A 26,722-nucleotide genomic window follows, 5' to 3' on the forward strand; every position below is an offset into this window, starting at 1 on the left:
AAATATCAACTCTAGTGATGACACAGCTGCTTTAATGAGTTCCACCCCAGATGGGACTTGAACCCGCAATCCCTGGCTTAGGATGCCAGTGCCTTATCCATTAGGCCACTGGGGCTTGCTGACTTTCTTATTCAAGACTGATAGGTTTTTAATAGTCAATTATTTATTTTTGAGAAAAAGTGAAGCTGTTTACTGTGTTCTTTGCATTACCAAGTCCAGCAAGAAATGTGCTGGTACTATCCAGAGCTGTCAGTATGGATTATCATGCTATATTGCAAAAAATCTATTTGATGCAACTGCTTTACCAACAGTGTGTTAATCTTTTCAATTGCTGTTTTGTTGGCTGACTGAAGGAAGATATGCAGTGCATTTGAACCAAAGCAGATGTGTGCTGACAACTTAAATTCACAATCATGTTTGTGTTTTTTCTTTCTTTCTTTTTTTCTTTCTTTCTTTCTTTCTTTCTTTCTTTCTTTCTTTCTTTCTTTCTTTCTTTCTTTCTTCCTTCCTTTCTTTCTTTCTTTCTTTCTTTCTTTCTTTCTTTCTTTCTTTCTTTCTTTCTTTCATCCTTTGTAATATCATATTAAATATTAAGGTAGAAGATTATAATCAATGACTAATGACATAAGAAAAAGGACAAAAACTGTAAACAAAACTGCTCCAGGTGAGGCTTGAATTCACAACCTTGACATTGCTCAACAGATACTGTCTTATAAGTACCACACTCTGAACAATTGCACCAGTGGAGCACTTTGCAGCATAAAACAGTTATGCTAGATGTGGATTTGATTCAATACAATCAGTACAGTCATAAGAATTTAAAAAAAAAATTTTTTGGTGATGAATGATGAGCAACAAAGGAACATGCATGCCAGATGGCACTTGAATAAGCTGTCCACAGTGATAGAAAAGTAAAAAAAAAACCACAACAATGTTATAATAAATGTCATTTTTAGCTTCTGTGGTCATGTTTTTGCAATCTAAACACTACAAGACTGTTGTACAGTTGAAGCAAGGATAAAACATCAACTCTAGTGACAACACAACTGCTTTAATGAGTTCCACCCCAGATGGGTCTTGAACCCACAATCCCTGTCTTAAGAGGCCAGGGCCTTATAAATTAGACCACTAGTGCTTACTGACTTTCTCATTCAAGACTGATAGGTTTTTAATAGTCAATTATTTATTTTTGAGAAAAAGTGAAGCTGTTTACTGTGTTCTTTGCATTACCAAGTCCAGCAAGAAATGTGCTGGTACTATCCAGAGCTGCCAGTATGGATTATCATGCTATATTGCAAAAAATCTGTTTGATGCAACTGCTTTACCTACAGTATGTTAATCTTTTCCATTGTTGTTTTGTTGCCTGACTGAAGGAAGATATGCAGTGCATTTTAACCAAAGCAGATGTGTGCTCACAACTTAAATTTAAAAATATGTTTGTGTTTTTTCTTTCTTTCTTTCTTTCTTTCTTTCTTTCTTTCTTTCTTTCTTCCATCCTTTGTAGTATCATATTAAATATTAAGGTAGAAGATTATAATCAATGACTAATGACATAAGAAAAAGGACAAAAACTGTAAACAAAGCTGCTCCAGGTGAGGCTTGAATTCACAACCTTGACATTGCTCAACAGATACTGTCTTATAAGTACCACGCACTGTCCAATTGCACCACTGGAGCACTTAGCAGCATAAAACGGTTATGCTAGATGTGGATTTGATTCAATACAATCAGTACAGTCATAAGAATTTAAAAAGAAAATCATTTTTGGTGATGAATGATGAGCAACAAAGGATCATGCATGCCAGATGGCACTTGAATAAGCTTTCCACAGTGATAGAAAAGTGGAAAAAAAAATCACAACAATGTTATACTAAATGTCATTTTTAGTTTCTGTGGTCATTTTTTGCAATCTAAACACTACAAGACTGTTGTACAGTTAAAGCAAGGATAAAATAAAAACTCTAGTGATGAGACAGCTGCTTTAATGACTTCCAGCCCAGATGGGACTTGAACCCACAATCCCTGGTTTAGGAGACCAGTGCTTAATCCATTAGGCCACTGGGGCTTACTGAGGTTCTCATTCAAGACTGATAGGTTTTTAATAGTCAATTATTTATTTTTGAAAAAAGTGAAGCTGTTTACTGTGTTCTTTGCATGACCAAGTCCAGCAAGAAATGTGCTGGTACTATCCAGAGCTGTCAGTATGGATTATCATGCTATATTGCAAAAAAATCTATTTGATGCAACTGCTTTACCAACAGTGTGTTAATCTTTTCGATTGCTGTTTTGTTGGCTGACTGAAGGAAGATATGCAGTGCATTTGAACCAAAGCAGATATGTTCTGACAACTTACATTCACAATCATGTTTGTGTTTTTTCTTTCTTTCTTTCTTTCTTTCTTTCTTTCTTTCTTTCTTTCTTTCTTTCTTTCTTTCTTTCATCCTTTGTAATATCATATTAAATATTAAGGTAGAAGATTATAATTAATGACTAATGACATAAGAAAAAGGAAAAAAACTGTAAACAAAGCTGCTCCAGGTGAGGCTTGAATTCACAACCTTGACATTGCTCAACAGATACTGTCTTATAAGTACCACGCGCTGACCAATTGCACCACTGGAGCACTTAGCAGCATAAATCGGTTATGCTAGATGTGGATTTTATTCAATACAATCAGTACAGTCATAAGAATTTAAAAAGAAAATCATTTCTGGTGATGAATGATGAGCAACAAAGGATCATGCATGCCAGAAGGAACTTGAATAAACTTTCCACAGTGATAGAAAAGTAAAAAAAAAACACAACAATGTTATAATAAATGTCATTTTTAGCTTCTGTGGTCATGTTTTTGCAATCTAAACACTTCAAGACTGTTGTACAGTTGAAGCAAGGATAAAATATCAACTCTAGTGATGACACAGCTGCTTTCATGAGTTCCACCCCAGATAGGACTTGAACCCACAATCTCTGGCACAGGAGGCCAGTGCCTTATCCATTAGGCCACTGGGGCTTACTGAATTTCTCGTTCAAGGCTGATACGTTTTTAATAGTCAATTATTTATTTTTGAGAAAAAGTGAAGCTGTTTACTGTGTTCTTTGCATGACCAAGTCCAGCAAGAAATGTGCTGGTACTATCCAGAGCTGTCAGTATGGATTATCATGCTATATTGCAAAAAATCTATTTGATGCAACTGCTTTACCAACAGTGTGTTAATCTTTTCAATTGCTGTTTTGTTGGCTGACTGAAGGAAGATATGCAGTGCATTTGAACCAAAGCAGATGTGTGCTGACAACTTAAATTCACAATCATGTTTGTGTTTTTTCTTTCTTTCTTTCTTTCTTTCTTTCTTTCTTTCTTTCTTTCTTTCTTTCTTTCTTTCTTTCTTTCTTTCTTTCTTTCTTTCTTTCTTTCTTCCATCCTTTGTAATATCATATTAAATATTAAGGTAGAAGATTATAATCAATGACTAATGACATAAGAAAAAGGACAAAAACTGTAAACAAAGCTGCTCCAGGTGAGGCTTGAATTCACAACCTTGACATTGCTCAACAGATACTGTCTTATAAGTACCACGCGCTGTCCAATTGCACCACTGGAGCACTTAGCAGCATAAAAAGGTTATGCTATATGTGGATTTGATTGAATACAATCAGTACAGTCATAAGAATTTAAAAAGAAAATCATTTTTGGTGAAGAATGATGAGCAACAAAGGATCATGCATGCCAGATGGAACTTGAATAAGCTTTCCACAGTGATAGAAAAGTAAAAAAAAACCACAACAATGTTATAATAAATGTCATTTTTAGCTACTGTGGTCATGTTTTTGCAATCTAAACACTACAAGACTGTTGTACAGTTGAAGCAAGGACAAAATGTCAACTCTAGTGACGACACAGCTGCTTTAATGAGTTCCACCCCAGATGGGACTTGAACCCACAATCCCTGGCTCAGGAGGCCAGTGCCTTATCCATTAGGCCACTGGGGCTTGCTGACTTTCTCATTCAAGACTGATAGGTTTTTAATAGTCAATTATTTATTTTTGAGAAAAAGTGAAGCTGTTTACTGTGTTCTTTGCATTACCAAGTCCAGCAAGAAATGTGCTGGTACTATCCAGAGCTGCCAGTATGGATTATCATGCTATATTGCAAAAAATCAATTTGATGCAACTGCTTTACCTACAGTATGTTAATCTTTTCCATTGTTGTTTTGTTGCCTGACTGAAGGAAGATATGCAGTGCATTTGAACCAAAGCAGATGTGTGCTGACAACTTAAATTCACAATCATGTTTGTGTTTTTTCTTTCTTTCTTTCTTTCTTTCTTTCTTTCTTCTATCCTTTGTAATATCATATTAAATATTAAGGTAGAAGATTATAATCAATGACTAATGACATAAGAAAAAGGACAAAAACTGTAAACAAAGCTGCTCCAGGTGAGGCTTGAATTCACAACCTTGACATTGCTCAACAGATACTGTTTTATAAGTACAACGCGCTGTCCAATTGCACCACTGGAGCACTTAACAGCATAAAACAGTTATGCTAGATGTGGATTTGATTGAATACAATCAGTACAGTCATAAGAATTTAAAAAGAAAATCATTTTTGGTGAAGAATGATGAGCAACAAAGGATCATGCATGCCAGATGGAACTTGAATAAGCTTTCCACAGTGATAGAAAAGTAAAAAAAAACCACAACAATGTTATAATAAATGTCATTTTTAGCTTCTGTGGTCATGTTTTTGCAATCTAAACACTACAAGACTGTTGTACAGTTGAAGCAAGGATAAAATATTAACTCTAGTAATGACACAGCTGCTTTAATGAGTTCCACCCCATATGGGACTTGAACCCACAATCCCTGGCTTAGGAGGCCAGTGCCTTATCCATTAGGCCACTGGGGCTTACTGACTTTCTCCTTCAAGACTGATAGGTTTTTAAAAGTCAATTATTTATTTTTGAGAAAAAGTGAAGCTGTTTACTGTGTTCTTTGCATTACCAAGTCCAGCAAGAAATGTGCTGGTACTATCCAGAGCTGCCAGTATGGATTATCATGCTATATTGCAAAAAATCAATTTGATGCAGCTGCTTTACCTACAGTATGTTAATCTTTTCCATTGTTGTTTTGTTGCCTGACTGAAGGAAGATATGCAGTGCATTTGTACCAAAGCAGATGTGTGCTGACAACTTAAATTCACAAACATGTTTGTGTTTTTTCTTTCTTTCTTTCTTTCTTTCTTTCTTTCTTTCTTTCTTTCTTTCTTTCTTTCTTTCTTTCTTTCTTTCTTTCTTTCTTTCTTTCTTCCATCCTTTGTAATATCATATTAAATATTAAGGTAGAAGATTATAATCAATGACTGACATAAGAAAAAGGACAAAAACTGTAAACAAAACTGCTCCAGGTGAGGCTTGAATTCACAACCTTGTTATTGCTCAACAGATACTGTCTTATAAGTACCACACTCTGACCAATTGCACCACTGGAGCACTTTGCAGCATAAAACAGTTATGCTAGATGTGGATTTGATTCAATACAATCAGTACAGTCATAAGAATTTAAAAAGAAAATAATATTTGGTGATGAATGATGAGCAACAAAGGAACATGCATGCCAGATGGCACTTGAATAAGCTGTCCATAGTGATAGAAAAGTAAAAAAAAACCACAACAATGTTATAATAAATGTCATTTTTAGCTACTGTGGTCATGTTTTTGCAATCTAAACACTACAAGACTGTTGTACAGTTGAAGCAAGGATTAAATATCAACTCAAGTGACGACACAGCTGCTTTAATGAGTTCCACCCCATATGGGACTTGAACCCACAATCCCTGGCTTAGGAGGCCAGTGCCTTTTCCATTAGGCCACTGGGGCTTACTGACTTTCTCATTCAAGACTGATAGGTTTTTAATAGTCAATTATTTATTTTTGAGAAAAAGTGAAGCTGTTTACTGTGTTCTTTACATTACCAAGTCCAGCAAGAAATGTGCTGGTACTATCCAGAGCTGCCAGTATTGATTATCATGCTATATTGCAAAAAATCAATTTGATGCAACTGCTTTACCTACAGTATGTTAATCTTTTCCATTGTTGTTTTTTTGCCTGACTGAAGGAAGATATGCAGTGCATTTGTACCAAAGCAGATGTGTGCTGACAACTTAAATTCTCAATCATGTTTGTGTTTTTTCTTTCTTTCTTTCTTTCTTTCTTTCTTTCTTTCTTTCTTTCTTTCTTTCTTTCTTTCTTTCTTTCTTTCTTTCTTTCTTTCTTTCTTCCATCCTTTGTAATATCATATTAAATATTAAGGTAGAAGATTATAATCAATGACTAATGACATAAGAAAAAGGACAAAAACTGTAAACAAAACTGCTCCAGGTGAGGCTTGAATTCACAACCTTGTTATTGCTCAACAGATACTGTCTTATAAGTACCACACTCTGACCAATTGCACCACTGGATCACTTTGCAGCATAAAACAGTTATGCTAGATGTGGATTTGATTCAATACAATCAGTACAGTCATAAGAATTTAAAAAGAAAATAATATTTGGTGATGAATGATGAGCAACAAAGGAACATGCATGCCAGATGGCACTTGAATAAGCTGTCCATAGTGATAGAAAAGTAAAAAAAAACCACAACAATGTTATAATAAATGTCATTTTTAGCTTCTGTGGTCATGTTTATGCAATCTAAACACTACAAGACTGTTGTACAGTTAAAGCAAGGATAAAATATAAACTCTAGTGATGAGACAGCTGACTTCCACCCCAGATGGGACTTGAACCCACAATCCCTGGTTTAGGAGACCAGTGCTTTATCCATTAGGCCACTGGGGCTTACTGAGGTTCTCATTCAAGACTGATAGGTTTTTAATAGTCAATTATTTATTTTTGAGAAAAAGTGAAGCTGTTTACTGTGTTCTTTGCATGACCAAGTCCAGCAAGAAATGTGCTGGTACTATCCAGAGCTGTCAGTATGGATTATCATGCTATATTGCAGAAAAGCTATTTGATGCAACTGCTTTACCAACAGTGTGTTAATCTTTTCGATTGCTGTTTTGTTGGCTGACTGAAGGAAGATATGCAGTGCATTTGAACCAAAGCAGATATGTGCTGACAACTTACATTCACAATCATGTTTGTGTTCTTTCTTTCTTTCTTTCTTTCTTTCTTTCTTTCTTTCTTTCTTTCTTTCTTTCTTTCTTTCTTTCTTTCTTTCTTTCTTTCTTCCATCCTTTGTAATATCATATTAAATATTAAGGTAGAAGATTATAATTAATGACTAATGACATAAGAAAAAGGAAAAAAACTGTAAACAAAGCTGCTCCAGGTGAGGCTTGAATTCACAACCTTGACATTGCTCAACAGATACTGTCTTATAAGTACCACGCGCTGACCAATTGCACCACTGGAGCACTTAGCAGCATAAAATGGTTATGCTAGATGTGGATTTTATTCAATACAATCAGTACAGTCATAAGAATTTAAAAAGAAAATCATTTTTGGTGATGAATGATGAGCAACAAAGGATCATGCATGCCAGATGGCACTTGAATAAGCTTTCCACAGTGATAGAAACGTAAAAAAAAACCACAACAATGTTATAATATATGTCATTTTTAGCTTCTGTGGTCATGTTTTTGCAATCTAAACACTACAATACTGTTGTACAGTTGAAGCAAGGATAAAATATTAACTCTAGTGACAACACAGCTGCTTTAATGAGTTCCAACCTAGATGGGACTTGAACCCACAATACCTGGCTTAGGAGGCCAGTGCCTTATCCATTAGGCCACTGGGGGTTACTGACTTTTTCATTTAAGACTGATACGTTTTTAATAGTCAATTATTTATTTTTGAGAAAAAGTGAAGCTGTTTACTGTGTTCTTTGCATGACCAAGTCCAGCAAGAAATGTGCTGGTACTATCCAGAGCTGTCAGTATGGATTATCATGCTATATTGCAAAAAAATCTAGTTGATGCAACTGCTTTACCAACAGTGTGTTAATCTTTTCGATTGCTGTTTTGTTGGCTGACTGAAGGAAGATATGCAGTGCATTTGAACCAAAGCAGATATGTGCTGACAACTTACATTCACAATCATGTTTGTGTTTTTTCTTTCTTTTTTTCTTTCTTTCTTTCTTTCTTTCTTTCTTTCTTTCTTTCTTTCTTTCTTTCTTTCTTTCTTTCTTCTATCCTTTGTAATATCATATTAAATATTAAGGTAGAAGATTATAATCAATGACTAATGACATAAGAAAAAGGACAAAAACTGTAAACAAAGCTGCTCCAGGTGAGGCTTGAATTCACAACCTTGACATTGCTCAACAGATACTGTCTTATAAGTACCACGTGCTGTCCAATTGCACCACTGGAGCACTTAACAGCATAAAACGGTTATGCTAGATGTGGATTTGATTGAATACAATCAGTACAGTCATAAGAATTTAAAAAGAAAATCATTTTTGGTGATGAATGATGAGCAACAAAGGAACATGCATGCCAGATGGAACTTGAATAAGCTTTCCACAGTGATAGAAAAGTAAAAAAACCCCACAACAATGTTATAATAAATGTAATTTTTAGCTACTGTGGTCATGTTTTTGCAATCTAAACACTACAAGACTGTTGTACAGTTAAAGCAAGGATAAAATATAAACTCTAGTGATGAGACAGCTGCTTTAATGACTTCCACCCCAGATGGGACTTGAACTCACAATCCCTGGCTTAGGAAGCCAGTGCTAAATCCATTAGGCCACTGGGGCTTACTGAGGTTCTCATTCAAGACTAATAGGTTTTTAATAGTAAATTATTTATTTTTGAGAAAAAGTGAAGCTGTTTACTGTGTTCTTTGCATGACCAAGTCCAGCAAGAAATGTGCTGGTACTATCCAGAGATGTCAGTATGGATTATCATGCTATATTGCAAAAAAGCTATTTGATGCAACTGCTTTACCAACAGTGTGTTAATCTTTTCGATTGCTGTTTTGTTGGCTGACTGAAGGAAGATATGCAGTGCATTTGAACCAAAGCAGATATGTGCTGACAACTTACATTCACAATCATGTTTGTGTTCTTTCTTTCTTTCTTTCTTTCTTTCTTTCTTTCTTTCTTTCTTTCTTTCTTTCTTTCTTTCTTTCTTTCTTTCTTTCTTTCTTCCATCCTTTGTAATATCATATTAAATATTAAGGTAGAAGATTATAATCAATGACTAATGACATAAGAAAAAGGAAAAAAACTGTAAACAAAACTGCTTCAGGTGAGACTTGAATTCACAACCTTGACATTGCTCAACAGATACTGTCTTATAAGTACCATGCGCTGTCCAATTGCACCACTGGAGCACTTTGCAGCATAAAACAGTTATGCTAGATGTGGATTTTATTCAATACAATCAGTACAGTCATAAGAATTTAAAAAGAAAATCATTTTTGGTGATGAATGATGAGCAACAAAGGATCATGCATGCCAGATGGCACTTGAATAAGCTTTCCACAGTGATAGAAAAGTAAACAAAAAAACCACAACAATGTTATAATAAATGTCATTTTTAGCTTCTGTGGTCATGTTTTTGCAATCTAAACACTACAAGACTGTTGTAGCAAGGATAAAGTATCAACTCTAGTGACGACACAGCTGCTTTAATGAGTTCCACCCCAGATGGGACTTGAACCCACATTCCCTGGCTTAGGAGGTCAGTGCCTTATCCATTAGGCCACTGGGGCTTACTGACTTTCTCATTCAATTCTGATAGGTTTTTAATAGTCAATTATTTATTTTTGAGAAAAAGTGAAGCTGTTTACTGTGTTCTTTGCATTACCAAGTCCAGCAAGAAATGTGCTGGTACTATCCAGAGCTGTCAGTATGGATTATCATGCTCTATTGCAAAAAAACTATTTGATGCAACTGCTTTACCAACAGTGTTTTAATCTTTTCAATTGTTGTTTTGTTGGCTGACTGAAGGAAGATATGCAGTGCATTTGAACCGAAGCAGATGTGTGCTGACAACTTAAATTTACAAACATATTTGTGTTTTTTCTTTCTTTCTTTCTTTCTTTCTTTCTTTCTTTCTTTCTTTCTTTCTTTCTTTCTTTCTTTCTTTCTTTCTTTCTTTCTTTCCTTCTTTCTTTCTTTCTTTCTTTCTTTCTTTCTTTCTTCCATCCTTTGTAATATCATATTAAATATTAAGGTAGAAGATTATAATCAATGACTAATGACATAAGAAAAAGGAAAAAAACTGTAAACAAAACTGCTTCAGGTGAGACTTGAATTCACAACCTTGACATTGCTCAACAGATACTGTCTTATAAGTACCACGCGCTGTCCAATTGCACCACTGGAGCACTTTGCAGCATAAAACAGTTATGCTAGATGTGGATTTTATTCAATACAATCAGTACAGTCATAAGAATTTAAAAATAAAATCATTTTTGGTGATGAATGATGAGCAACAAAGGATCATGCATGCCAGATGGCACTTGAATAAGCTCTCCACAGTGATAGAAAAGTAAAAAAAAAAACACAACAATGTTATAATAAATGTCATTTTTAGCTTCTGTGGTCATGTTTTTGCAATCTAAACACTACAAGACTGTTGTACAGTTGAAGCAAGGATAAAATATCAACTCTAGTGACGACACAGCTGCTTTAATGAGTTCCACCCCAGATGGGACTTGAACCCACAATCCCTGGCTTAGGAGGCCAGTGCCTTATCCATTAGGACATTGGGGCTTACTGACTTTCTCATTCAAAACTGATAGGTTTTTAATAGTCAATTATTTATTTTTGAGAAAAAGTGAAGCTGTTTACTGTGTTCTTTGCATTACCAAGTCCAGCATGAAATGTGCTGGTACTATCCAGAGCTGCCAGTATGGATTATCATGCTCTATTGCAAAAAAACGATTTGATGCAACTGCTTTACCAACAGTGTGTTAATCTTTTCAATTGCTGTTTTGTTGGCTGACTGAAGGAAGATATGCAGTGCATTTGAACCAAAGCAGATGTGTGCTGACAACTTAAATTCACAATCATATTTGTGTTTTTTCTTTCTTTCTTTCTTTCTTTCTTTCTTTCTTTCTTTCTTTCTTCCATCCTTTGTAATATCATATTAAATATTAAGGTAGAAGATTATAATCAATGACTAATGACATAAGAAAAAGGAAAAAAACTGTAAACAAAACTGCTTCAGGTGAGACTTGAATTCACAACCTTGACATTGCTCAACAGATACTGTCTTATAAGTACCACGCGCTGTCCAATTGCACCACTGGAGCACTTTGCAGCATAAAACAGTTATGCTAGATGTGGATTTTATTCAATACAATCAGTACAGTCATAAGAATTTAAAAAGAAAATCATTTTTGATGATAAATGATGAGCAACATAGGAACATGCATGCCAGATGGCACTTGAATAAGCTGTCCACAGTGATAGAAAAGTAAAAAAAAAAACCACAACAATGTTATAATAAATGTCATTTTTAGCTTCTGTGGTCATGTTTTTGCAATCTAAACACTACAAGACTGTTGTACAGTTGAAGCAAGGATAAAATATAAACTCTAGTGACAACACAACTGCTTTAATGAGTTCCACCCCACATGGGACTTGAACCCCCAATCCCTGGCTTTGGAGGCCAGTGCCTTATCTATTAGGCCACTGGGGCTTACTGAATTTCTCATTCAAGACTGATAGGTTTTTAATAGTCAATTATTTATTTTTGAGAAAAAGTGAAGCTGTTTACTGTGTTTTTTGCATTACCAAGTCCAGCAAGAAATGTGCTGGTACTATCCAGAGCTGTCAGTATGGATTATCATGCTATATTGCAAAAAATCTATTTGATGCAACTGCTTTACCAACAGTGTGTTAATCTTTTCAATTGCTGTTTTGTTGGCTGACTGAAGGAAGATATGCAGTGCATTTGAACCAAAGCAGATGTGTGCTGACAACTTAAATTCACAATCATATTTGTGTTTTTTCTTTCTTTCTTTCTTTCTTTCTTTCTTTCTTTCTTTCTTTCTTTCTTTCTTTCTTTCTTTCTTTCTTTCATCCTTTGTAATATCATATTAAATATTAAGGTAGAAGAATATAATCAATGACTAATGACATAAGAAAAAGGAAAAAAACTGTAAACAAAACTGCTTCAGGTGAGACTTGAATTCACAACCTTGACATTGCTCAACAGATAGTGTCTTATAAGTATCACGCGCTGTCCAATTGCACCACTGGAGCACTTTGCAGCATAAAACAGTTATGCTAGATGTGGATTTTATTCAATACAATCAGTACAGTCATAAGAATTTAAAAATAAAATCATTTTTGGTGATGAATGATGAGCAACAAAGGATCATGCATGCCAAATGGCACTTGAATAAGCTCTCCACAGTGATAGAAAAGTAAAAAAAAAACCCACAACAATGTTATAATAAATGTAATTTTTAGCTTCTGTGGTCATGTTTTTGCAATCTAAACACTACAAGACTGTTGTACAGTTGAAGCAAGGATAAAATATCAACTCTAGTGACGACACAGCTGCTTTAATGAGTTCCACCCCAGATGGGACTTGAACCCACAATCCCTGGCTTAGGAGGCCAGTGCCTTATCCATTAGGACACTGGGGCTTACTAACTTTCTCATTCAAGACTGATAGGTTTTTAATAGTCAATTATTTATTTTTGAGAAAAAGTGAAGCTGTTTGCTGTGTTCTTTGCATTACCAAGTCCAGCATGAAATGTGCTGGTACTATCCAGAGCTGCCAGTATGGATTATCATGCTCTATTGCAAAAAAACTATTTGATGCAACTGCTTTACCAACAGTGTGTTAATCTTTTCAATTGTTGTTTTGTTGGCTGACTGAAGGAAGATATGCAGTGCATTTGAACCAAAGCAGATGTGTGCTGACAACTTAAATTTACAATCATATTTGTGTTTTTTCTTTCTTTCTTTCTTTCTTTCTTTCTTTCTTTCTTTCTTTCTTTCTTTCTTTCTTCCATTCTTTCTTTCTTTCTTTCTTTCTTTCTTTCTTTCTTTCTTTCTTTCTTTCTTTCTTTCTTTCTTTCTTTCTTCCATCCTTTGTAATATCATATTAAATATTAAGGTAGAAGATTATAATCAATGACTAATGACATAAGAAAAAGGAAAAAACTGTAAACAAAACTGCTTCAGGTGAGACTTGAATTCACAACCTTGACATTGCTCAACAGATACTGTCTTATAAGTACCACGCGCTGTCCAATTGCACCACTGGAGCACTTTGCAGCATAAAACAGTTATGCTAGATGTGGATTTTATTCAATACAATCAGTACAGTCATAAGAATTTAAAAAGAAAATCATTTTTGATGATAAATGATGAGCAACATAGGAACATGCATGCCAGATGGCACTTGAATAAGCTGTCCACAGTGATAGAAAAGTAAAAAAAAAACCCCACAACAATGTTATAATAAATGTCATTTTTAGCTTCTGTGGTTATGTTTTTGCAATCTAAACACTACAAGACTGTTGTACAGTTGAAGCAAGGATAAAATATAAACTCTAGTGACAACACAACTGCTTTAATGAGTTCCACCCCACATGGGACTTGAACCCCCAATCCCTGGCTTTGGAGGCCAGTGCCTTATCTATTAGGCCACTGGGGCTTACTGAATTTCTCATTCAAGACTGATAGGTTTTTAATAGTCAATTATTTATTTTTGAGAAAAAGTGAAGCTGTTTACTGTGTTTTTTGCATTACCAAGTCCAGCAAGAAATGTGCTGGTACTATCCAGAGCTGTCAGTATGGATTATCATGCTATATTGCAAAAAAACTATTTGATGCAACTGCTTTACCAACAGTGTGTTAATCTTTTCAATTGCTGTTTTGTTGGCTGACTAAAGGAAGATATGCAGTGCATTTGAACCAAACCAGATGTGTGCTGACAACTTAAATTTACAATCATATTTGTGTTTTTTCTTTCTTTCTTTCTTTCTTTCTTTCTTTCTTTCTTTCTTTCTTTCTTTCTTTCTTTCTTTCTTTCTTTCTTTCTTTCTTCCATCCTTTGTAATATCATATTAAATATTAAGGTAGAAGATTATAATCAATGACTAATGACATAAGAAAAAGGAAAACAACTGTAAACAAAACTGCTTCAGGTGAGACTTGAATTCACAACCTTGACATTGCTCAACAGATACTGTCTTATAAGTACCATGTGCTGTCCAATTGCACCACTGGAGCACTTTGCAGCATAAAACAGTTATGCTAGATGTGGATTTTATTCAATACAATCAGTACAGTCATAAGAATTTAAAAAGAAAATCATTTTTGGTGATGAATGATGAGCAACAAAGGATCATGCATGCCAGATGGCACTTGAATAAGCTTTCCACAGTGATAGAAAAGTAAACAAAAAACCACAACAATGTTATAATAAATGTCATTTTTAGCTTCTGTGGTCATGTTTTTGCAATCTTAACACTACAAGATTGTTGTACAGTTGAAGCAAGGATAAAGTATCAACTCTAGTGACGACACAGCTGCTTTAATGAGTTCCACCCCAGATGGGACTTGAACCCACATTCCCTGGCTTAGGAGGCCAGTGCCTTATCCATTAGGCCACTGGGGCTTACTGACTTTCTCATTCAATTCTGATAGGTTTTTAATAGTCAATTATTTATTTTTGAGAAAAAGTGAAGCTGTTTACTGTGTTCTTTGCATTACCAAGTCCAGCAAGAAATGTGCTGGTACTATCCAGAGCTGTCAGTATGGATTATTATGCTCTATTGCAAAAAAACTATTTGATGCAACTGCTTTACCAACAGTGTTTTAATCTTTTCAATTGTTGTTTTGTTGGCTGACTGAAGCAAGATATGCAGTGCATTTGAACCAAAGCAGATGTGTGCTGACAACTTAAATTTACAAACATATTTGTGTTTTTTCTTTCTTTCTTTCTTTCTTTCTTTCTTTCTTTCTTTCTTTCTTTCTTTCTTTCTTTCTTTCTTTCTTCCATACTTTGTAATATCATATTAAATATTAAGGTAGAAGATTATAATCAATGACTAATGACATAAGAAAAAGGAATAAAATTGTAAACAAAACTGCTTCAGGTGAGACTTGAATTCACAACCTTGACATTGCTCAACAGATACTGTCTTTTAAGTACCACGCGCTGTCCAATTGCACCACTGGAGCACTTTGCAGCATAAAACAGTTATGCTAGATGTGGATTTTATTCAATACAATCAGTACAGTCATAAGAATTTAAAAAGAAAATCATTTTTGGTGATGAATGAAGAGCAACAAAGGATCATGCATGCCAGATGGCACTTGAATAAGCTTTCCACAGTGATAGAAAAGTAAACAAAAAAACCACAACAATGTTATAATAAATGTCATTTTTAGCTTCTGTGGTCATGTTTTTGCAATCTAAACACTACAAGACTGTTGTACAGTTGAAGCAAGGATAAAATACCAACTCTAGTGACAACACAGCTGCTTTAATGAGTTCCACCCCAGATGGGACTTGAACCCACAATCCCTGGCTTAGGAGGCCAGTGCCTTATCCATTAGGCCACCGGGGCTTACTGACTTTCTCATTCAAGACTGATAGGTTTTTAATAGTCAATTATTTATTTTTGGGAAAAAGTGAAGCTGTTTACTGTGTTCTTTGCATTACCAAGTCCAGCAAGAAATGTGCTGGTACTATCCAGAGCTGTCAGTATGGATTATCATGCTCTATTGCAAAAAAACTATTTGATGCAACTGCTTTACCAACAGTGTGTTAATCTTTTCAATTGCTGTTTTGTTGGCTGACTGAAGGAAGATATGCAGTGCATTTGAACCAAAGCAGATGTGTGCTGACAACTTAAATTTACAATCATATTTGTGTTTTTCTTTCTTTCTTTCTTTCTTTCTTTCTTTCTTTCTTTCTTTCTTTCTTTCTTTCTTTCTTTCTTTCTTTCTTTCTTTCTTTCTTCCATCCTTTGTAATATAATATTAAATATTAAGGTAGAAGATTATAATCAATGACTAATGACATAAGAAAAAGGAATAAAACTGTAAACAAAACTGCTTCAGGTGAGACTTGAATTCACAACCTTGACATTGCTCAACAGATACTGTCTTATAAGTACCACGCGCTGTCCAATTGCACCACTGGAGCACTTTGCAGCATAAAACAGTTATGCTAGATGTGGATTTTATTCAATACAATCAGTACAGTCATAAGAATTTAAAAAGAAAATCATTTTTGATGATAAATGATGAGCAACATAGGAACATGCATGCCAGATGGCACTTGAATAAGCTGTCCATAGTGATAGAAAAGTAAAAAAAAACCCCACAACAATGTTATAATAAATGTCATTTTTAGCTTCTGTGGTCATGTTTTTGCAATCTAAACACTACAAGACTGTTGTGCAGTTGAAGCAAGGATAAAATATAAACTCTAGTGACGACACAACTGTTTTAATGAGTTCCACCCCACATGGGACTTGAACCCCCAAACCCTGGCTTTGGAGGCCAGTGCCTTATCTATTAGGCCACTGGGGCTTACTGAATTTCTCATTCTAGACTGATAGGTTTTTAATAGTCAATTATTTATTTTTGAGAAAAAGTGAAGCTGTTTACTGTGTTCTTTGCATTACCAAGTCCAGCAAGAAATGTGCTGGTACTATCCAGAGCTGTCAGTATGGATTATCATGCTATATTGCAAAAAATCTATTTGATGCAACTGCTTTACCAACAGTGTGTTAATCTTTTCAATTGCTGTTTTGTTGGCTGACTGAAGGAAGATATGCAGTGCATTTGAACCAAAGCAGATGTGTGCTGACAACTTAAATTCACAATCATATTTGTGTTTTTTCTTTCTTTCTTTCTTTCTTTCTTTCTTTCTTTCTTTCTTTCTTTCTTTCTTTCTTTCTTTCTTTCTTTCTTTCTTTCTTTCTTTCTTCCATCCTTTGTAATATCATATTAAATATTAAGGTAGAAGATTATAATCAATGACTAATGACATAAGAAAAAGGAAAAAAACTGTAAACAAAACTGCTTGAGGTGAGACTTGAATTCACAACCTTGACATTGCTCAACAGATACTGTCTTATAAGCACCACACGCTGTCCAATTGCACCACTGGAGCACTGTGCAGCATAAAACAGTTATGCTAGATGTGGATTTTATTCAATACAATCAGTACAGTCATAAGAATTTAAAAAGAAAATCATTTTTGGTGATGAATGATGAGCAACAAAGGATCATGCATGCCAGATGGCACTTGAATAAGCTTTCCACAGTGATAGAAAAGTAAACAAAAAAACCACAACAATGTTATAATAAATGTCATTTTTAGCTTCTGTGGTCATGTTTTTGCAATCTAAACACTACAAGACTGTTGTACAGTTGAAGCAAGGATAAAATATCAACTCTAGTAACGACACAGCTGCTTTAATGAGTTCCACCCCAGATGGGACTTGAACCCACAATCCCTGGCATAGGAGGCCAGTGCCTTATCCATTAGGCCACTGGGGCTTACTGACTTTCTCGTTCAAGACTGATAGGTTTTTAATAGTCAATTATTTATTTTTGAGAAAAAGTGAAGCTGTTTACTGTGTTCTTTGCATTACCAAGTCCAGCAAGAAATGTGCTGGTACTATCCAGAGCTGTCAGTATGGATTATCATGCTATATTGCAAAAAATCTATTTGATGCAACTGCTTTACCAACAGTGTGTTAATGTTTTCAATTGCTGTTTTGTTGGCTGACTGAAGGAAGATATGCAGTGCATTTGAACCAAAGCAGATGTGTGCTGACAACTTAAATTCTCAATCATATTTGCGTTTTTTCTTTCTTTCTTTCTTTCTTTCTTTCTTTCTTTCTTTCTTTCTTTCTTTCTTTCTTTCTTTCTTTCTTTCTTTCTTTCTTTCTTTCTTTCTTTCTTTCTTTCTTCCATCCTTTGTAATATCATATTAAATATTAAGGTAGAAGATTATAATCAATGACTAATGACATAAGAAAAAGGAAAAAAACTGTAAACAAAACTGCTTCAGGTGAGACTTGAATTCGCAACCTTGACATTGCTCAACAGATACTGTCTTATAAGTACCACACGCTGTCCAATTGCACCACTGGAGCACTGTGCAGCATAAAACAGTTATGCTAGATGTGGATTTTATTCAATACAATCAGTACAGTCATAAGAATTCAAAAAGAAAATCATTTTTGGTGATGAATGATGAGCAACAAAGGATCATGCATGCCAGATGGCACTTGAATAAGCTTTTCACAGTGATAGAAAAGTAAACAAAAAAACCACAACAATGTTATAATAAATGTCATTTTTAGCTTCTGTGGTCATGTTTTTGCAATCTAAACACTACAAGACTGTTGTACAGTTGAAGCAAGGATAAAATATCAACTCTAGTGACGACACAGCTGCTTTAATGAGTTCCACCCCAGATGGGACTTGAACCCACAATCCCAGGCTTAGGAGGCCAGTGCCTTATCCATTAGGCCACCGGGGCTTACTGACTTTCGCATTCAAGACTGATAGGTTTTTAATAGTCAATTATTTATTTTTGAGAAAAAGTGAAGCTGTTTACTGTGTTCTTTGCATTATCAAGTCCAGCAAGAAATGTGCTGGTACTATCCAGAGCTGTCAGTATGGATTATCATGCTATATTGCAAAAAATCTATTTGATGCAACTGCTTTACCAACAGTGTGTTAATCTTTTCAATTGCTGTTTTGTTGGCTGACTGAAGGAAGATATGCAGTGCATTTGAACCAAAGCAGATGTGTGCTGACAACTTAAATTCACAATCATATTTGTGTTTTTTCTTTCTTTCTTTCTTTCTTTCTTTCTTTCTTTCTTTCTTTCTTTCTTTCTTTCTTTCTTTCTTTCTTTCTTCCATCCTTTGTAATATCATATTAAATATTAAGGTAGAAGATTATAATCAATGACTAATGACATAAGAAAAAGGAAAAAAACTGTAAACAAAACTGCTTCAGGTGAGACTTGAATTCACAACCTTGACATTGCTCAACAGATACTGTCTTATAAGTACCACGCGCTGTCCAATTGCACCACTGGAGCACTTTGCAGCATAAAACAGTTATGCTAGATGTGGATTTTATTCAATACAATCAGTACAGTCATAAGAATTTAAAAAGAAAATCATTTTTGGTGATGAATGATGAGCAACAAAGGATCATGCATGCCAGATGGTACTTGAATAAGCTTTCCACAGTGATAGAAAAGTAAACAAAAAAACCACAACAATGTTATAATAAATGTCATTTTTAGCTTCTGTGGTCATGTTTTTGCAATCTAAACACTACAAGACTGTTGTACAGTTGAAGCAAGGATAAAATATCAACTCTAGTGACGACACAGCTGCTTTAATGAGTTCCACCCCAGATGGGACTTGAACCCACAATCCCTGGCTTAGGAAGCCAATGCCTTATCCATTAGGCCACTGGGGCTTACTGACTTTCTCATTCAAGACTGATAGGTTTTTAATAGTCAATTATTTATTTTTGAGAAAAAGTGAAGCTGTTTACTGTGTTCTTTGCATTACCAAGTCCAGCAAGAAATGTGCTGGTACTATCCAGAACTGTCAGTATGGATTATCATGCTATATTGCAAAAAATCTATTTGATGCAACTGCTTTACCAACAGTGTGTTAATCTTTTCAATTGCTGTTTTGTTGGCTGACTGAAGGAAGATATGCAGTGCATTTGAACCAAAGCAGATGTGTGCTGACAACTTAAATTCACAATCATATTTGTGTTTTTTCTTTCTTTCTTTCTTTCTTTCTTTCTTTCTTTCTTTCTTTCTTTCTTTCTTTCTTTCTTTCTTTCTTTCTTTCTTTCTTTCTTTCTTTCTTTCTTTCTTTCTTTCTTTCTTCCATCCTTTGTAATATCATATTAAATATTAAGGTAGAAGATTATAATCAATGACTAATGACATAAGAAAAAGGAAAAAAACTGTAAACAAAACTGCTTCAGGTGAGACTTGAATTCACAACCTTGACATTGCTCAACAGATACTGTCTTATAAGTACCATGCGCTGTCCAATTGCACCACTGGAGCACTTTGCAGCATAAAACAGTTATGCTAGATGTGGATTTTATTCAATACAATCAGTACAGTCATAAGAATTTAAAAAGAAAATCATTTTTGGTGATGAATGATGAGCAACAAAGGATCATGCATGCCAGATGGCACTTGAATAAGCTTTCCACAGTGATAGAAAAGTAAACAAAAAAACCACAACAATGTTATAATAAATGTCATTTTTAGCTTCTGTGGTCATGTTTTTGCAATCTAAACACTACAAGACTGTTGTACAGTTGAAGCAAGGATAAAATATCAACTCTAGTGACGACACAGCTGCTTTAATGAGTTCCACCCCAGATGGGACTTGAACCCACAATCCCTGGCTTAGGAGGCCAGTGCCTTATCCATTAGGCCACCGGGGCTTACTGATTTTCTCATTCAAGACTGATAGGTTTTTAATAGTCAATTATTTATTTTTGAGAAAAAGTGAAGCTGTTTACTGTGTTCTTTGCATTACCAAGTCCAGCAAGAAATGTGCTGGTACTATCCAGAGCTGTCAGTATGGATTATCATGCTCTATTGCAAAAAAACTAGTTGATGCAACTGCTTTACCAACAGTGTGTTAATCTTTTCAATTGCTGTTTTGTTGGCTGACTGAAGGAAGATATGCAGTGCCTTTGAACCAAAGCAGATGTGTGCTGACAACTTAAATTTACAATCATATTTGTGTTTTTTCTTTCTTTCTTTCTTTCTTTCTTTCTTTCTTTCTTTCTTTCTTTCTTTCTTTCTTTCTTTCTTTCTTTCTTTCTTTCTTTCTTTCTTTCTTTCTTTCTTCCATCCTTTGTAATATCATATTAAATATTAAGGTTGAAGATTATAATCAATGACTAATGACATAAGAAAAAGGAAAAAAACTGTAAACAAAACTGCTTCAGGTGAGACTTGAATTCACAACCTTGACATTGCTCAACAGATACTGTCTTATAAGTACCACGCGCTGTCCAATTGCACCACTGGAGCACTTTGCAGCATAAAACAGTTATGCTAGATGTGGATTTTATTCAATACTATCAGTACAGTCATAAGAATTTAAAAAGAAAATCATTTTTGGTGATGAATGATGAGCAACAAAGGATCATGCATGCCAGATGGCACTTGAATAAGCTTTCCACAGTGATAGAAAAGTAAACAAAAAAACCACAACAATGTTATAATAAATGTCATTTTTAGCTTCTGTGGTCATGTTTTTGCAATCTAAACACTACAAGACTGTTGTACAGTTGAAGCAAGGATAAAAAATCAACTCTAGTGATGACACAGCTGCTTTAATGAGTTCCACCCCAGATGGGACTTGAACCCACAATCCCTGGCTTAGGAGGCCAGTGCCTTATCCATTAGGCCACTGGGGCTTACTGACTTTCTCATTCAAGACTGATAGGTTTTTAATAGTCAATTATTTATTTTTGAGAAAAAGTGAAGCTGTTTACTGTGTTCTTTGCATTACCAAGTCCAGCAAGAAATGTGCTGGTACTATCCAGAGCAGTCAGTATGGATTATCATGCTATATTGCAAAAAATCTATTTGATGCAACTGCTTTACCAACAGTGTGTTAATCTTTTCAATTGCTGTTTTGTTGGCTGACTGAAGGAAGATATGCAGTGCATTTGAACCACAGCAGATGTGTGCTAACAACTTAAATTCACAATCATATTTGTGTTTTTTCTTTCTTTCTTTCTTTCTTTCTTTCTTTCTTTCTTTCTTTCTTTCTTTCTTTCTTTCTTTCTTTCTTTCTTTCTTCCATCCTTTGTAATATCATATTAAATATTAAGGTAGAAGATTATAATCAATGACTAATGACATAAGAAAAAAGAAAAAAAACTGTAAACAAAACTGCTTCAGGTGAGACTTGAATTCACAACCTTGACATTGCTCAACAGATACTGTCTTATAAGTACCACGTGCTGTCCAATTGCACCACTGGAGCACTGTGCAGCATAAAACAGTTATGCTAGATGTGGATTTTATTCAATACAATCAGTACAGTCATAAGAATTTAAAAAGAAAATCATTTTTGGTGATGAATGATGAGCAACAAAGGATCATGCATGCCAGATGGCACTTGAATAAGCTTTTCACAGTGATAGAAAAGTAAACAAAAAACCTACAACACTGTTATAATAAATATCATTTTTAGCTTCTGTGGTTATGTTTTTGCAATCTAAACACTACAAGACTGTTGTACAGTTGAAGCAAGGATAAAGTATCAACTCTAGTGACGACACAGCTGCTTTAATGAGTTCCACCCCAAATGGGACTTGAACCCACAATCCCTGGCTTAGGAGGCCAGTGCCTTATCCATTAGGCCACTGGGGCTTACTGACTTTCTCATTCAAGACTGATAGGTTTTTAATAGTCAATTATTTATTTTTGAGAAAAAGTGAAGCTGTTTACTGTGTTCTTTGCATTACCAAGTCCAGCAAGAAATGTGCTGGTACTATCCAGAGCTGTCAGTATGGATTATCATGCTCTATTGCAAAAAAACTATTTGATGCAACTGCTTTACCAACAGTGTGTTAATCTTTTCAATTGCTGTTTTGTTGGCTGACTGAAGGAAGATATGCAGTGCCTTTGAACCAAAGCAGATGTGTGCTGACAACTTAAATTTACAATCATATTTGTGTTTTTTCTTTCTTTCTTTCTTTCTTTCTTTCTTTCTTTCTTTCTTTCTTTCTTTCTTTCTTTCTTTCTTTCTTTCTTTCTTCCATCCTTTGTAATATCATATTAAATATTAAGGTTGAAGATTATAATCAATGACTAATGACATAAGAAAAAGGAAAAAAACTGTAAACAAAACTGCTTCAGGTGAGACTTGAATTCACAACCTTGACATTGCTCAACAGATACTGTCTTATAAGTACCACGCGCTGTCCAATTGCACCACTGGAGCACTTTGCAGCATAAAACAGTTATGCTAGATGTGGATTTTATTCAATACAATCAGTACAGTCATAAGAATTTAAAAAGAAAATCATTTTTGGTGATGAATGATGAGCAACAAAGGATCATGCATGCCAGATGGCACTTGAATAAGCTTTCCACAGTGACAGAAAAGTAAACAAAAAAACCACAACAATGTTATAATAAATGTCATTTTTAGCTTCTGTGGTCATGTTTTTGCAATCTAAACACTACAAGACTGTTGTACAGTTGAAGCAAGGATAAAATATCAACTCTAGTGACGACACAGCTGCTTTAATGAGTTCCACCCCAGATGGGACTTGAACCCACAATCCCTGGCTTAGGAGGCCAGTGCCTTATCCATTAGGCCACCGGGGCTTACTGACTTTCTCATTCAAGACTGATAGGTTTTTAATAGTCAATTATTTATTTTTGAGAAAAAGTGAAGCTGTTTACTGTGTTCTTTGCATTACCAAGTCCAGCAAGAAATGTGCTGGTACTATCCAGAGCTGTCAGTATGGATTATCATGCTCTATTGCAAAAAAACTAGTTGATGCAACTGCTTTACCAACAGTGTGTTAATCTTTTCAATTGCTGTTTTGTTGGCTGACTGAAGGAAGATATGCAGTGCCTTTGAACCAAAGCAGATGTGTGCTGACAACTTAAATTTACAATCATATTTGTGTTTTTTCTTTCTTTCTTTCTTTCTTTCTTTCTTTCTTTCTTTCTTTCTTTCTTTCTTTCTTTCTTTCTTTCTTCCATCCTTTGTAATATCATATTAAATATTAAGGTTGAAGATTATAATCAATGACTAATGACATAAGAAAAAGGAAAAAAACTGTAAACAAAACTGCTTCAGGTGAGACTTGAATTCACAACCTTGACATTGCTCAACAGATACTGTCTTATAAGTACCACGCGCTGTCCAATTGCACCACTGGAGCACTTTGCAGCATAAAACAGTTATGCTAGATGTGGATTTTATTCAATACAATCAGTACAGTCATAAGAATTTAAAAAGAAAATCATTTTTGGTGATGAATGATGAGCAACAAAGGATCATGCATGCCAGATGGCACTTGAATAAGCTTTCCACAGTGATAGAAAAGTAAACAAAAAAACCACAACAATGTTATAATAAATGTCATTTTTAGCTTCTGTGGTCATGTTTTTGCAATCTAAACACTACAAGACTGTTGTACAGTTGAAGCAAGGATAAAAAATCAACTCTAGTGATGACACAGCTGCTTTAATGAGTTCCACCCCAGATGGGACTTGAACCCACAATCCCTGGCTTAGGAAGCCAGTGCCTTATCCATTAGGCCACTGGGGCTTACTGACTTTCTCATTCAAGACTGATAGGTTTTTAATAGTCAATTATTTATTTTTGAGAAAAAGTGAAGCTGTTTACTGTGTTCTTTGCATTACCAAGTCCAGCAAGAAATGTGCTGGTACTATCCAGAGCTGTCAGTATGGATTATCATGCTATATTGAAAAAAATCTATTTGATGCAACTGCTTTACCAACAGTGTGTTAATCTTTTCAATTGCTGTTTTGTTGGCTGACTGAAGGAAGATATGCAGTGCATTTGAACCAAAGCAGATGTGTGCTAACAACTTAAATTCACAATCATATTTGTGTTCTTTCTTTCTTTCTTTCTTTCTTTCTTTCTTTCTTTCTTTCTTTCTTTCTTTCTTTCTTTCTTTCTTTCTTTCTTTCTTTCTTTCTTTCTTTCTTTCTTTCTTCCATCCTTTGTAATATCATATTAAATATTAAGGTAGAAGATTATAATCAATGACTAATGACATAATAAAAAGGAAAAAAACTGTAAACAAAACTGCTTCAGGTGAGACTTGAATTCACAACCTTGACATTGCTCAACAGATACTGTCTTATAAGTACCACACGCTGTCCAATTGCACCACTGGAGCACTGTGCAGCATAAAACAGTTATGCTAGATGTTGATTTTATTCAATACAATCAGTACAGTCATAAGAATTTAAAAATAAATTCATTTTTGGTGATGAATGATGAGCAACAAAGGATCATGCATGCCAGATGGCACTTGAATAAGCTTTTCACAGTGATAGAAAAGTAAACAAAAAAACCACAACAATGTTATAATAAATGTCATTTTTAGCTTCTGTGGTCATGTTTTTGCAATCTAAACACTACAAGACTGTTGTACAGTTGAAGCAAGGATAAAGTATCAACTCTAGTGACGACACAGCTGCTTTAATGAGTTCCACCCCAGATGGGACTTGAACCCACAATCCCTGGCTTAGGAGGCCAGTGCATTATCCATTAGGCCACTGGGGCTTACTGACTTTCTCATTCAATTCTGATAGGTTTTTAATAGTCAATTATTTATTTTTGAGAAAAAGTGAAGCTGTTTACTGTGTTCTTTGCATTACCAAGTCCAGCAAGAAATGTGCTGGTACTATCCAGAGCTGTCAGTATGGATTATCATGCTCTATTGCAAAAAAACTATTTGATGCAACTGCTTTACCAACAGTGTGTTAATCTTTTCAATTGCTGTTTTGTTGGCTGACTGAAGGAAGATATGCAGTGCATTTGAACCAAAGCAGATGTGTGCTGACAACTTAAATTCACAATCATGTTTGTGTTTTTTCTTTCTTTCTTTCTTTCTTTCTTTCTTTCTTTCTTTCCTTCTTTCTTTTTTTCTTTCTTCCATCCTTTGTAATATCATATTAAATATTAAGGTAGAAGATTATAATCAATGACTAATGACATAAGAAAAAGGAAAAAAACTGTAAACAAAACTGCTTCAGGTGAGACTTGAATTCACAACCTTGACATTGCTCAACAGATACTGTCTTATAAGTACCACGCGCTGTCCAATTGCACCACTGGAGCACTTTGCAGCATAAAACAGTTATGCTAGATGTGGATTTTATTCAATACAATCAGTACAGTCATAAGAATTTAAAAAGAAAATCATTTTTGGTGATGAATGATGAGCAACAAAGGATCATGCATGCCAGATGGCACTTGAATAAGCTTTCCACAGTGATAGAAAAGTAAACAAAAAAACCACTACAATGTTATAATAAATGTCATTTTTAGCTTCTGTGGTCATGTTTTTGCAATCTAAACACTGCAAGACTGTTGTACAGTTGAAGCAAGGATAAAGTATCAACTCTAGTGACGACACAGCAGCTTTAATGAGTTCCACCCCAGATGGGACTTGAACCCACATTCCCTGGCTTAGGAGGACAGTGATTTATCCATTAGGCCACTGGGGCTTACTGACTTTCTAATTCAAGACTGATAGGTTTTTAATAGTCAATTATTTATTTTTGAGAAAAAGTGAAGCTGTTTACTGTGTTCTTTGCATTACCAAGTCCAGCAAGAAATGTGCTGGTACTATCCAGAGCTGTCAGTATGGATTATCATGCTATATTGCAAAAAATCTATTTGATGCAACTGCTTTACCAACAGTGTGTTAAGCTTTTCAATTGCTGTTTTGTTGGCTGACTGAAGGAAGATATGCAGTGCATTTGAACCAAAGCAGATGTGTGCTGACAACTTAAATTCACAATCATATTTGTGTTCTTTCTTTCTTTCTTTCTTTCTTTCTTTCTTTCTTTCTTTCTTTCTTTCTTTCTTTCTTTCTTTCTTTCTTTCTTTCTTTCTCTCTTTCTTTCTTTCTTTCTTTCTTCCATCCTTTGTAATATCATATTAAATATTAAGGTAGAAGATTATAATCAATG

The 26,722-nt window shown here is 34.8% G+C and overlaps 18 non-coding genes across 18 annotated transcripts; all 18 read right to left on the reverse strand.

Moving 5' to 3' along the window:
- Positions 1-2,937: 2,937 nt before the first annotated feature.
- On the reverse strand, positions 2,938-3,010 carry TRNAR-CCU (transfer RNA arginine (anticodon CCU)). Its single transcript has one exon. It is a non-coding gene; the product is annotated as a tRNA-Arg (tRNA).
- A 904-nt stretch (positions 3,011-3,914) lies between these two features.
- On the reverse strand, positions 3,915-3,987 carry TRNAR-CCU (transfer RNA arginine (anticodon CCU)). Its single transcript has one exon. It is a non-coding gene; the product is annotated as a tRNA-Arg (tRNA).
- An 844-nt stretch (positions 3,988-4,831) lies between these two features.
- On the reverse strand, positions 4,832-4,904 carry TRNAR-CCU (transfer RNA arginine (anticodon CCU)). Its single transcript has one exon. It is a non-coding gene; the product is annotated as a tRNA-Arg (tRNA).
- Positions 4,905-5,801: 897 nt separating this feature from the next.
- Positions 5,802-5,874, reverse strand: TRNAR-CCU (transfer RNA arginine (anticodon CCU)). The gene has a single exon. It is a non-coding gene; the product is annotated as a tRNA-Arg (tRNA).
- Positions 5,875-6,766: 892 nt separating this feature from the next.
- TRNAR-CCU (transfer RNA arginine (anticodon CCU)) lies at positions 6,767-6,839 on the reverse strand. The gene has a single exon. It is a non-coding gene; the product is annotated as a tRNA-Arg (tRNA).
- A 2,813-nt stretch (positions 6,840-9,652) lies between these two features.
- On the reverse strand, positions 9,653-9,725 carry TRNAR-CCU (transfer RNA arginine (anticodon CCU)). The gene has a single exon. It is a non-coding gene; the product is annotated as a tRNA-Arg (tRNA).
- Positions 9,726-12,544: 2,819 nt separating this feature from the next.
- Positions 12,545-12,617, reverse strand: TRNAR-CCU (transfer RNA arginine (anticodon CCU)). The gene has a single exon. It is a non-coding gene; the product is annotated as a tRNA-Arg (tRNA).
- Positions 12,618-14,529: 1,912 nt separating this feature from the next.
- TRNAR-CCU (transfer RNA arginine (anticodon CCU)) lies at positions 14,530-14,602 on the reverse strand. Its single transcript has one exon. It is a non-coding gene; the product is annotated as a tRNA-Arg (tRNA).
- An 882-nt stretch (positions 14,603-15,484) lies between these two features.
- Positions 15,485-15,557, reverse strand: TRNAR-CCU (transfer RNA arginine (anticodon CCU)). Its single transcript has one exon. It is a non-coding gene; the product is annotated as a tRNA-Arg (tRNA).
- Positions 15,558-17,429: 1,872 nt separating this feature from the next.
- On the reverse strand, positions 17,430-17,502 carry TRNAR-CCU (transfer RNA arginine (anticodon CCU)). Its single transcript has one exon. It is a non-coding gene; the product is annotated as a tRNA-Arg (tRNA).
- A 918-nt stretch (positions 17,503-18,420) lies between these two features.
- TRNAR-CCU (transfer RNA arginine (anticodon CCU)) lies at positions 18,421-18,493 on the reverse strand. Its single transcript has one exon. It is a non-coding gene; the product is annotated as a tRNA-Arg (tRNA).
- Positions 18,494-19,379: 886 nt separating this feature from the next.
- Positions 19,380-19,452, reverse strand: TRNAR-CCU (transfer RNA arginine (anticodon CCU)). The gene has a single exon. It is a non-coding gene; the product is annotated as a tRNA-Arg (tRNA).
- A 926-nt stretch (positions 19,453-20,378) lies between these two features.
- On the reverse strand, positions 20,379-20,451 carry TRNAR-CCU (transfer RNA arginine (anticodon CCU)). The gene has a single exon. It is a non-coding gene; the product is annotated as a tRNA-Arg (tRNA).
- A 914-nt stretch (positions 20,452-21,365) lies between these two features.
- On the reverse strand, positions 21,366-21,438 carry TRNAR-CCU (transfer RNA arginine (anticodon CCU)). Its single transcript has one exon. It is a non-coding gene; the product is annotated as a tRNA-Arg (tRNA).
- Positions 21,439-22,329: 891 nt separating this feature from the next.
- On the reverse strand, positions 22,330-22,402 carry TRNAR-CCU (transfer RNA arginine (anticodon CCU)). Its single transcript has one exon. It is a non-coding gene; the product is annotated as a tRNA-Arg (tRNA).
- Positions 22,403-23,292: 890 nt separating this feature from the next.
- TRNAR-CCU (transfer RNA arginine (anticodon CCU)) lies at positions 23,293-23,365 on the reverse strand. Its single transcript has one exon. It is a non-coding gene; the product is annotated as a tRNA-Arg (tRNA).
- An 882-nt stretch (positions 23,366-24,247) lies between these two features.
- TRNAR-CCU (transfer RNA arginine (anticodon CCU)) lies at positions 24,248-24,320 on the reverse strand. The gene has a single exon. It is a non-coding gene; the product is annotated as a tRNA-Arg (tRNA).
- A 914-nt stretch (positions 24,321-25,234) lies between these two features.
- On the reverse strand, positions 25,235-25,307 carry TRNAR-CCU (transfer RNA arginine (anticodon CCU)). The gene has a single exon. It is a non-coding gene; the product is annotated as a tRNA-Arg (tRNA).
- Positions 25,308-26,722: the final 1,415 nt, after the last annotated feature.

The sequence above is a fragment of the Pseudophryne corroboree genome, unplaced genomic scaffold, assembly GCF_028390025.1.
Source record: "Pseudophryne corroboree isolate aPseCor3 unplaced genomic scaffold, aPseCor3.hap2 scaffold_129, whole genome shotgun sequence".
Taxonomy (NCBI): Eukaryota; Metazoa; Chordata; class Amphibia; order Anura; family Myobatrachidae; genus Pseudophryne; species Pseudophryne corroboree.